Source organism: Galleria mellonella, unplaced genomic scaffold (assembly GCF_026898425.1).
Source record: "Galleria mellonella isolate WM207_F2 unplaced genomic scaffold, CSIRO_AGI_GalMel_v1 utg57, whole genome shotgun sequence".
Taxonomy (NCBI): domain Eukaryota; kingdom Metazoa; phylum Arthropoda; class Insecta; order Lepidoptera; family Pyralidae; genus Galleria; species Galleria mellonella.
In genome coordinates, this window is record NW_026442119.1 from 4381774 (window position 1) to 4395527 (window position 13754).

A 13754-nucleotide genomic window follows, 5' to 3' on the forward strand; every position below is an offset into this window, starting at 1 on the left:
AATATAATATAACAATGATACAATAAAAAATATAACTTTATCTATATCTGTATAATTAATACTCTTTTAATCATCTTTCCTCTTTAGGAAAGGTTTGAATTTTTGTATGTATGTTGCACCCCTAGAATGTAACATTACCAGCGAGTATCATAGGTTATATTTTTCCAAAAAATTAAGATTTCTACAAAAATTATAATAATGAAACCGAAAATATCAAAAATTATACCTCCTGCATACTAGCTTGGTCCTCTTGGCTCCGTTCAAAGACCAGCTATGAAAATAGTCGACGATCCCAAGCTTATAGGTGGTATCGAGCTCTTAAGTCTAAGGCGAGGCTTTGCCTCCTTATGTATGTTTTACCGCTTGTGTAACGGATTATGTTCTGAGGAATTAAAATGATATCTACAGCTACCTCTTATCATCGCAGCGCTCACCATGGACAGGGAAGTCATCCTCACACGCTTAAACCTGAATGGTTACGTACAGGGTGGTTTCAAAGGAATCTTCTCCTGCGAACGCTTAGGCCGTGGAATGAGCTTCTTGCTTCGGTTTTCCTGAGAGACTACAGTATGAGATTTCTCAAAAAGATATATTAAGATTTCTTCAGAGTCGCCAACGAGTATGTGATACCCCTAATGTTATATGTGTCCATAGGTTACAGTATTTTACATATATTGTATTTTACGGTTACAGTTTATCATCAGGCGGGATAAATCTTCGTGGTGTAAATTAAATTAATTCTATTAAAGCTAATATAAAATACTAATTTATCTTTCCATTCATCTAATCGTGCGAAGCTGGGATGGAACGCTAAATAATTATAAGCGGAAATTATATTTGATGAGGCACAAACAAATAAGAAAAAATTGCAAAGTAAACTATAAGATGATGATATGTATATGATTGTAACGCACGCCTAGAAAATTAGAATTGTAGGTGAATATAGTGTCATTGTCATTCATTACTTATTCGACGTTAGTTGCTAATATAAATAAATATAGATATGTTAGTACGAGTATTGCTATGTAGTATTCTAACGTATATCTAACTAATACTTATTAAAAGTATAATTGTTATTATTAATATTGGAAATAGAATTTTCTGGCTTTTCTGTAGAACGCTACCAGCTCCATAGCTAAGGTTTTGGAATTGGTCGGATATTTAATATATTTGTGTATTTTTTTACTATAATTGCACAGCAACAGGGGAGACCACAAGCAATCTAACCCAATATCTGAAACTATTCCAGTAAATTTTTCGCAATGGATATTTGTTTAATTTGTTTTTTTTTCTCTTTCATGTAGCTCTCCAGACTTTGGCATTTATTCTCTAGGTATATTTTTTTATATCAGATTTTTTTAGGTACAGCTACGAAAACTAGAAAAAAAGGTATTAATTTAGAAAGTTGAGTGACATCGCATAAAAACAAGTCTATTATAAATCTAATATGACAATTGTGTACTTACAATGAAGTAGATGAAGCAACGGGATCGGATAAGGATCGGGCCGGTTCATTCATCATAATATGGCACAGCACCACGCCGCGGTGGGAGCGAGTGGTGCACGGTTAAATAAACAGAGCTGTGATAACATCGGCCTACTATGTATTACTATTTTATGGTGCTTTTTAAGTATGGGGACTATGTTATATGTGTATAAATACCGGACAAAAACACTTCGGGGAGAACATAGTCGGAGCGCTTGGTTTTTTTTATTCGTTATAGTATTTTATATACATACTTCTAATAACATGACATAATTGTGAGCAAAGTTGATTGCTCAAATGTAAATATTTGCTACTTCATATTGGATGATATAAAACAAAAATTATTTAAGTATATAACATTCATGTTAATACTTTATTATTTACAATAACTAGTAACAGGAATCGTAACTTGATAAAATTCAATAAATGAATTAATGAATGAATAAATGATTTCTACTTGTACAAGTACTATATCCAGTATTAGAATAGACTATCATGATGAAAATGACTTAATGGAATATAATTATAATAACTTTATTAAAAAAAATGCGGGTACACTATTTAGTAATCAGTATTTACTACACTAGGTTCGCAGGCCTGTTTCGTAGTAATCGGTGAGTGATTAATAAAATTAGTACATATTTATTGCCCTTTACAGTCTTGTTCTAGTACTATTTTATCATTTAAGTAACTCAAAAAGGCAAAATACATTCAGAAATATATTAAAAAAGAAAGAAACAAAAGGAAACATAATGTAAAATACTTATGGTTCTATAACATACTTATTTTTATTATTACTTTATATTTTCTTATAGTAAAGTATTTGTTATATATTATAGGTTTGCATTTGTATATGAGAGTTAACATTTGTAATTACAAAATCGATATTAATAATTATTATACTAATATAAAGGTTCATTATTTCTGAGTAGGTAATATTTACCACGGAAATTTACGAAATGATAAAACAGCTTTGTCTGGATGTGGTTGGGGAAATGTATAAAAGACCCTGCATCTTCTTAACTGTCTTCTATCTTATTGTATATTCATGAGCAACGGTAATTACTTAATATTTAGGGTAGTAGGTAAGGTATATATTTATATACCTAAGTGTTGTGTGTACCTTTAATATTTTAGGGAATTTTATGATCATTCATATTTATCATTTAAATACACTAAATTTAATATAGTTTCTTAATTTATTGTTTCTGCCTACCCTAATAGGAGACAGGCGTGACAGATATATATGTATATATTTCCTAATTTAAATGTGGACATATATATAAAATCTAAATAATAATAAAATAATATATAATTATAAAATCTAGTCGATTATTTTCAATATAAGTACCAAATTTTCGAAGCCATGGTAACTCTATTGAGGGGTTGTCGAACTTTAAACTTTAGAGCCTATCAAATTGTGTACTGAGATTATAATTATAATATTATTTTTAAACGAAGTTAAACATTTCTTCCGGCTAAGATCAATTAGCCATTTATGATAAGAAGGTTATTAAATAAAAAACTTTAAGAGAAACCTATACCCATGCGTATTAATCTACATATTTCTAATATGTAAAACGGAATATTTATAATTTTATTGTTAAAAGATATAATGTAAAAACTCTCGAATAAACTTACATTGTTACATCGAGAATACTCGATTAGTTTTAAAACCGTTCGGAATCCTTAGGTATGAGCAGCCGTAACGTGAACGCTCTCGTCTAAACTCTATCTAACGCACAATGAGTTATAACTTTTGCGTTTGTTAGAGTTTACTTCCATGTATGTTTCATCTTGATTTTTAATAAGCAACTGTAATTATAACACACCATATTTTATTCTCTCTGAATATTGATTTTATAAATATAATTTTGATTATTGGACACATATTTAGTTTTTTTTTACAACACAGGGGGCAAGCGAGCATGCGGCTCACATGATGGTAAGTGATTACTGCCGCCCATGATCATCACCTACAATACTAAGAGCATTGCAGGTGTGTCGGCCTTATAAAAAGGGATATTCTCTTTCCTTGAAGGTTATGACGTCGTATCGGTTCGGAAATACTGCTGTTGGACGTTGATTCCAAAGAGTGGTCGTGCGTGGAAGAAGGTGCCTTGAAAAACGCACGGTGGAAGACCGCCACTCATCCAGATAGTTGGGACGAAATATTTTGTGGCGGGTTGTACGGCGGTGAAAATCAGCAGCCGGTTTCAATCCGAACAATTCTTTAGAGCACTCCCCATGATTATTGTTTAATATAGTTATTGTAGAGTACGTTACAGTAACTAATAGAACACTATTAGCTAATGTAGAGTACTATTAAAACGAATAGACTCCTTATAAGGATATTAACAAATTGCCAATCACACGTCTAAGGGATCGAATACTACTAAAATATATCTTAGAGGTGTGAGATTATTTAAAAAGAACAGAATATTAATGAACAAACAAACAAGGGACCATTGATAAAATTTTACATTTTAATTTTATAAAACAAAAAACCCTTTGCCCGACACCGGTTCGCTTCTAACGCACCAAACTTGTGAAAGATAAAAAATGTACCACAACCACCCATTGTGTAACCCTATCAGGCGTGAGATTATCGAAGCTCATCCTTAAGCAAATGGACAATTCATTAAAGGTCGGTGTGATTGATGCCTTAGATTGTAAAACTTAAGGGTGTCACACAAGAGCGAGCGTTTTACAATATTTACATTTAGTACCTGTCGTTAGTCAAATTGATGTTAGTATTAATCAGAATTGCAGGTGTAACGATCTGTGAAACGGATATTGTAATGTAGCTTGTTATTTGTAGCAATAGGATGTACATATACAACCAAATACTCTTTTAATAATAATAAAGAAGATGAAATTATTTTGGTTTATTTTCATACAACTTTTTGTTTACATACATAAAAAAAAATTAGGACAAATTGAGAACTATTTGCTCTTTTAGACGTCATGGAAAAAGTATAAAAATTATGTTTGTCAAACTTAAATAGATAGATACGAATATATATGTCGTGCAAAATCAGGTAGGTAGGTAAAATATTTACGTGATCGTGATATTTGATATGTCGCTAATTCATAAACTAGAAAAAACATAACAATTACCTACCTATAGTTAAAAAAAACAATTGAGAAATATTTTTATTAAAAAAAATAACATTAACATTCGACTGACCGATAATTATGTTTTTATAATAAATTATTATTATCGCATTAGTCCGTCCATGTGAAACGACCCTATAGTCAAGTTTTTGTACTATTTGTAGATCAGTATATGAGTTCATAATTAGTTCGACTATGCTAATAATGAAAAATCAAGTGAAGGAGACAAAACAATAGCGTGTACTCCAACTGAACAGGTGTATACAGCACCTGTCTGAAAATGTTTTTATTAAAATTTCGAATAAGAATAAGAATTTTATAATTATGAGTAATCTAAGTATCTAATTCTAACTAAATTCAGAGGTAGGTTGTATATTTAAACAATGATAAAATTTGTAATTATTTTTATTACACTGTTTTAAGATATAATTAAACTATTTGGTAGGATACGATCGAATCGTTTTCAATTCTATATCTAGGTTGTCATTTTACAAATTTTTTAAAAAATTTGCGCTAACACTAATCTCATATTTTTATATTATAAAAAATAAAATAAATAAATAAGCTCAAAACCATAATTTCTGATTGAGCAGTTAGAAGCATTTATTTACTATCATCGTTGTGGTGAATGCAACAGACACGTCCATATTTCGTAAAGCAAATTAGAATCCAACGCATTGCCGTCACTTATATGATGATGGTTTTTTATAGTTTAAAGCTTTTTTCCATTATCGGAGATGAAAATGTAAACTGACACAAAGTATTTTTACAAATTAGCAGAATCGAATTTACGACCTATGCGGTCTATGTATCGGGATAGTACACCAGTGGGTCGTGAAGCTTTATGCCATAATACACAACAACTCATAGTAGACGTATTATGCTCAGTGAATACATGTTGTTAATTCTTGGTCGGCGTGGGAGCAGTGTCACCATAAAACACAGGGGCATAACAGAACAGAATGTAATTGAATTTTATTATGTGCCTAACTTGTGCATTAAATGCTTCGTTATGATTTCACCCACAACACGATGGAACAAAGGTGGTATGTTGTATTGCCTTACAAGGTAAATTTTATTGTCTCTTATACTGACGTACACAATAATAATGTAAATGATTTCATTGTATCTATGAAATTTTAATATATATAACACAGTCACAGTATTCACATTTTTATTATCATAATCATATTCTTTTTTTTTTTATGCAACTTAGAATGGCAAAGAAGCTGACTGCCTACCTGATGAAAAGTGGTAACCGTCGCCTATATACATGAGCTGTACCATGGACATAACAGAGTATACTGTTTCGCCCATGATACCTTCCATGCGTTGCCATTCCTGAGGACTCAAATGTAATTCCTCTGTACTTTCCTACCCTTATCCCAATTAATATTTGGGGTCGACGTAATATGTTTTTTTTTATCCATATTACAAAAAGATTTGACCTATAGTTTTACTGACGTCAATCCTCTTTGGGAAATAATATAATAATAATTAATATTTTTTTTTTATATTAGAATTAAACACACATATATGCAACGCTTGTTTCACATATGGGTTGGTAATTATTTACATAGATATATTATTTTCTGAGTTTAACAAACAGTCGTGTGTAAAACAAGGTTTATTGTTTAGAAGGAATATATCGAATCACCTCTACGTACTAAAAAGATCTGTTTGTTTCCTTTATTTGTGTGGGTTTATATTGGTCGGCACATACTACACTGACCACATCGGCTTTTTACTATTGACATTTTCACCAATAAAAGCGCTGTAAACGCGACCCTTGTGGCGAATAAAACACCATTTCGACCCTATGATGATACTATAATATGCATAGAATCCATTTTATTTGAGGTTAACTGTAAAATATGTAGCATAGAGCTACAAATTGAAGATACGAATAGTAAAATCCAGACCTTATTGTGTACGTTTCTTTATTCTGAAGTATTGCATTGTTTTGAAGGTTTACAATACTACAGAATAGTATTGTAAACCTTCAAAATTAATATTATTCCTTTAAAATTCTGTAGTATTATGTATGACTCAGTATGACTCTTGATTTAGAAATATATAAAAGTTTGTTACCTAATTAGAAGTAAATAAATTTTTGGTAGTTAGTCAATTAGAATTATTTTGTTTAATTTCGCTACAATTACTATGCTTGTGACTGTCAACATTTGATGTTTGACTACTATTAGTATTAGTAGAAGTTCTACGACCTTTAACAGTTTTCAATCTCCTGACATCATTCTGTCCACGCACATTTTGCAATACGTGTTTACCTTTAAAAGAAGCATCTTCAGGCAAATTATAGATCCCTGCTCGGAGCCTAGTATTGACTGACAAACTGTAAACGATTTATAGTCTGATCTTTGGTACACAGATGATGAGTACACAGAAGTAAAATTATTGGTACACAAATGGGTCATCTTATTAGACAATACATAGGTTACTACCCCTCGTAACTATTACTAACAAACACTTCCCCAAGTGTTTGTTAGTAATAGGAACTGTAGTTTCCATTACTAGTAATTTCGGAAAGATTACGGTCTCCATTGGAAAGTATTGTGTTTAATTAAATGTGAATTCATCCTAACGGGATAGTTGACTCGATAACATTCTCATTTTTATTTTTAAATCGTTCTCTATTAGTGCTCTGCATTTTTTATGCATTTATAATTCATAAAAAAACATACACTATACGTTGTATTCTAATTTACTTAGTCTCTCCACACAAGATGAAGATATAACTTATTATTATTACTTTAATTTTGATTTTCCTTGTCTGGTACTGGTGTATTTTGCTGTTCCTATACTTCTACGACATTCTTAGTATGAAAATGAGTGTTGACATAGTGTATTTCTATTATGTCACCATTTTTTTTAATAATCGTTATTAAAAGTGATTCCCGAGTCAGCATGTATTGTGAATTTACTTCAAATACTAACAGGCAATACCGTATACAGTAATACAATATTATTACCTCCACAAATACAGGCTGGTGTACACGAATAGCTCTCGACCTACGAGCATTGACAATTTGGCAACACTTGGATTCGTTTTTCCGTATTTTAGGAGGCATGAATAATATATAAAGATAAGGTGAACAGGGTAGGATTTATGAAGGGTGGGTAGGGTTTTAATCTCGTAGAACGACCATAACAAGATGTATGGCCAAATTACTGAATCCGTTATAAGGTAACTCAAACGATTTAATAGATCTTCGAATTTCGGCCGAGTGCCCTTTTAATATTTTATTTAATAGATCAAACAGATGGATTAATGGCCTATCTCAGGGGTTGCTTAAGCTGTGTGTTGATTATATTACAAGGCTCAAATTGTAGTATTCAATTTTAAGCATACAAAGGGTTTAACAGGGATGAATAAGGTATTTGCAATGTATAAACAACAAGAAAAAAACTATATATGTCTCTCAGTTATTTAAGACCTAGTACTAATAACAATTGTTCGCAGAAAATGCTTAAATAAATAATATTAGGATTAGTAAGTTCGTCGAATTATTTAAAAACAATTTTAGCTAAGGAACAATTGTATTTGACCGATCTGGTAAAAATATAATCCATTGGTATAATAAGCATTCTCAATTAATCAAATGTACATAGAATTCCACGTTAAAAGTATAAAAGTTTTCAATGTAATGTCTATATTAAATATTTTATCCATACATTTAAGATAGTATTTTGACATTTTCTTTCAACGTTCTCGTCATTTATTGGCGTTTATTCTTCATTTTAAGTATAGTTAGTAGTCCAAATTATTTTTGTTACGACTAAAGTGGCTGTTCTGTGTTTGATACCAAAGTGTTTGGATACATTTTGACACCAAAATATACCTAAAATATCTACTATATATATATATAGATACATATATAGTACAGGTAAACAAGTAAGAGGCATTATGGATAATATCCGTCAATAATCAACCAACCAATGTTGTAGAAATAAAAACCTTCACTTTGGTGAAATATGCGAGAGACTTACGTCTACCCAAGGAATCGGAGATCACTAGAACTACAGATAAAATATTAAGTAATTTGATAACCTCTACCTAGTTTATTGAAGTCGGTTAATACTTCTAAAGCTATAATGTTTCTCGATACGCCTTATCGCCCGCAAACAGGCAGAGTCGACTACAGACTTATTAGTTTCAATCGTGTACAGAGTAATATAAAATAAATGAACATATAAAAAGTATGGTGTTACAGTAAAAATATGATCGTTTTGTAAGTATTACGCATGATTTACGACATCTATACAACGTTGGTTAGTCGATGTTGAGTTTTATAGTGCATGTAAACCGATGACAGAGGGATTACTGTGTTGTCGGTGTGGCTTGTTATATCAGATGTCACAGAGTACAGAAATAGAAGGAGTTTCTTTGAAAATAAATTCGTAAAATATTATAGCATCCGTGACTATAAATAATTTAGGAAACTGTTTTAATAATATAAAAAGAAAATTCATTATTACTATTACAAAATAATACAAATATAATATAGATGTAACAAAGAAGTCGATTGTTGGATTTTTTAAAAAGAATTGGATTTACAAATTTTCAATTATAAATTAACTCTATAAAATGTTAACAGAAAATTTAAAATGTAACATCAGTCTAATCCTACCAGGACCGTTCACGAGTATGGCAAATTTATTGACGTGTTTATAAATTTTATCCCGTATATAAAAATTTTCTAAAGATAGGCTATGTGTATTTGTTTAATACTGGTATACCTACATAACTTTTAGAATGAGCACAGACATTTGGACTGAATAAACGGAACAAATACGCCACTATGTCATAAAGTAAAATGGCTCATAAAATACAGAATGCGTCTTCATTCTACGAGCATTACTGGAGAAATCATAACGTATCGAATATAACTAGGATTGATTTCAGATTTATGTTAAGTACCAATATACTCGTATTTAATATTGGAAGGTTATACGTACGTACAAGAACTAGTAAAATTGTGATCCTATGTAACATAGAATCAAAAAGCTCTAACAAGTTATAGTACAGTTACATAATATTCTAATATAAATTTGTCGAATCAACTTCACGAAAGAAGGCAAATATCAATAGTTCTGTATTTTTTTAAATTTTTATCATTATCATCATTATATCAGCCGTTGACTGTCCTCTACTGAATATAGGCCTCCCATATTAAGGTGGTTTTTACCAGAAGTTGTCACGTTTGGCAGGCGGATTGACAATCGCAGTTAGGCAATATATGCTATTTTAAAAATGCTGCTGTCCATCCTTTGACCAAAACGTTTCCTTTGTCGCCTCTTATGACATCTCTGGTTAAGGAAGAGATGGCCCATTCAATGCCGGGACCACTTTTTTTTACAACTACCAATTTGGCGATGGACATATATATATATATATATATATATATATATATATATATATATATATATATATATATTATACAACTTAGAATGGCAAACAAGCTGACGGCCCACCCGACGAAAAGTGGCATCCGTCGCCTATAGACACGAGCAATACCTTGGACACAACAGAGTGCACTGTTTCGCCCACGATACCCCCCATGCGCTGCCACTCCCGAGGACCGAGGTGTAATCTCTCTGTATCCTGTAAATTTACGCCATATCCCACCCTTTAAATAAAGTATAAATAAAGTATTAATAAACTATAGAGCAGATGCTAAATAATAAGTTGACAAGAAATAATGCCTCTTCCCTATGAATGCTACAAATATTACAAGTACATTAAAGACTAATAACAACACAGATTAATTTAGCACCACTATCATTCTTGCAGCCACCGAAAGGATTACATACACCCATAATTAATTACTACACCGAAAGCCCGCCCAAACGTGTGTAATTTGTAATTAATGTAACGTACTGTGTGTAACGCAAATAGTTTGAGCGAGCAATGCCACCACGTCTTTGTGTGCGCGTAAAAACGATACTCAATATCTCAATGTGAGCGTCTGTGAATTTATCTAGACTAAGTAATCAGAGTCGTTGTTCTAACTTTATTTTTCATTTAATGTAATTTCACAGTGTCATAAGTTAAATTCTTTATACTATGGTAAAAGTAAGAAAATTATACTCATTAAAATATTTTTTAATTGCTCATGTGTAACGTATACATATGTATGTTGCTATTCTAGATTAAATAAATCTAGCCATTTCTATCACCAAATCACCAAAAACTGCGGTTGCCAAACTGCCTGCCAAGCGTTGCAACTACTGGTAAACTTTTATGGGGAGGCCGATCTTTAATATTGGAGTTGATATAATAACCATTTCTATATTTTTAAAGCCATCTTAAATTGCATCAATCGGTCCGTCAGCATTTTAATAATGGATATGTAAACTGTAATACACTTGATCATAAGATACACTGTTTATGTCTAAATTGTCGTACATACAATTAAAAAGTCATATAATTTATTCAATGTTTCGATATGTTATTAATTTTATTTAGAGAGTATTTTTGTAATAATTCACTCAAAATTTGATTACATTTTCATTAGTTTCTATTAAAATAGACTTTAATATTCAAAATACCTCACGTGCAGGAGCGAGTATATAACAAAATAAATTATATAATACATACATCTGGACGTACCTTAATATTCCAACGACATCTAGATGGGCCTAGCCTCGGTCTCTCTTTGTGGCGTGTACTAATAGCTCTCATTTGCTTCCCTTCTGTGCCGTGATGTCATGATCCCCGGTGCCTTGAGACTCCTGACACGCTTGTGTCGTGCTCGCTTTAATTAGCAGTGGTTCATGTGACATCGTGACATTGAAGTTGTATCTGTGCCAGATCTGTATAGAAACATGGTAATTTGTAATTTAAAAGAGAAAATAAAAGCAAAAACATAGGAAAGATTTATTTATCAATAAAAAATATTCGAGGCCTAAATGACATATTATGTTATTTAGGTTGACAGTGCGTTATTTTATTTATTTTTAAAGTCGCTCTAAAAAATCGCTCTCTCTTTTTTTAGTACAAAGTACATATGTCTGCAAAACTTGTCTAAAATTCTTCTAAAGGGTACGTTATACCTTAATTATAGATAAATTAATAAATAAACAGATTAATTTTTATTAAGAGAACAATTGAAGTCTGTCCCCATCTTAATGCCTGATGGGCCCTGATCCGCCCTATTTAAATATTTCAATGTGTCTAAAAGTATAAACAAATAAAGAAATACCTATAATTATTTCGATTTTATTGCGATTTTTTATATTAAATTTTACCTCGTCTTCGGTGTATTTTTTATCAATAAATTAAAATCAATTTTACATTATGTATTAAGCTCGAGATTCCCATGGCGAGACTTCGATTTCTTTGGTTTAGGCAAGTATTTGTTTTAAGTTCAGTTGCGGTGTTGATTCATGTTGTGGTTATAAAAACACAGGACAATGTGAATCGAAAAAGTATCGGGATATGCGTATCAAAATATTAGGGGTAACGAAAATGAATAATGAATAAAAAAACTGATTAAAAGATAAAAAGAGATAAGATTAACATGCACAGGAAAAGCTTAAAGTAGAAATATTATTCACAAAGGGTAAGTAAAATGATTAATTAGTAAATTATAATAAAATATAATATATGTAGATACCGTCATGATAGCATATATCTTTTGTTAAAAAAATCTTTTATTGAAAAAAAAAAGTTAACATATTTTTTAGAGTTTCATTAGAGTTCATTAGAGTTTATCTACTGTAAACAAAAAAAAATCTAATCTTTTTCTTATAATATTATAATAGTTTAGACTAATTTAGATAGTCTAGAAGATTTGGAAGCGTGTGATACCGTAAGTAATTCGTGTTATCGTTTACGATTAGCAAGTCCAGTTGTTAGATTATAAAATCCATGAAATTTTAATAATAATACGATTTAAAAGTCGGCGTAACAGTTAGGTGAGTTGCTCGTCATGCTACGATCAAATTCCAAGATAACGTTACATATAAGTGTGCTCTTGTAAATACCAATAAAAGTACATTATAATTATGATAACATCTGATATTTGGGCCTATATCGGTGATCTGTTAGACAATGTCCACCGACGCCTGCCCACGCCAGGTTACGCCCTCTAGCGGTGCAGTTTATTGTTTGTGTGTGTCGACAGTCGATGTTTAAATAATGACTAAATAGATAATATCGGTGATGTATGTACGAGAGATGAGAGTTTGACACGTTTTGTTGTTATCCAAATTACTGTTTTAAAATAAACAAAAAAAAATATGTATGTCTTTTTGACACATTTCAAATGAACTTGAATTTAATGATTATTTATCATTAAATGATATGTTGGTCTACTACTATTTTTGTTAAGTAGATTTTTTATTTTAGTATTAAAAAAAAACTTTTATGTGCATATTGGTTCTGGTTTCACGCAAAATTCAGGCACTCCGATAAATCCAGGTTAAATATATGTATTTTTATAATATTACAAACAAAATGTATGCTAGTTTATGCTTATTTCAATAATATACACATATTTTATAATATTTTATTTACGTAATAGTTAATTAATATATTATTTATGATTTTGTATTGCAAAAAACACCGACTTCAATGGTGGCAAGTGCAGTTATTTTGATTTTAATGTTGATGTTAAAAAATAATTTTCCAATTCGGTTTATAAATGATGCAGTTTTAAGGTAACATAAAAAGAAATACATTTGAATTGAGAACATTCCCGTTTTATGTTGAAAATGGATATCTATTAAGAATAATTAAATTGTGGTCCAAAAAAAACCTACTTCGGTTGTAGCAAAACCCGTTATATTGTTTTAAAAATTAAATTACTAATCCACTTTTAATAAAATTTCTATACGTCTGTAAGTATACTCTTTCAGATAAAAAAATAATTTTCCAAATCGGTTTACAGCTGACGCAGTTATGAGGTAACAAACATACAAAAAAAACGCCATCAAATTAAGAAATCTTTCTTTTTAATGTTGGCTGAAAATCGTAACAAGTACACCACTACTATCAGTTTATAATATTGCAAAAGATTTTAATTCAATATAACGCTCTAAGTCCTGTATCATCATAATGTAATATCCGAATTTATGTCAGTTGACGAATGCCAAATTATTTCTTCAATAGTCAATTTGAACTGAACAA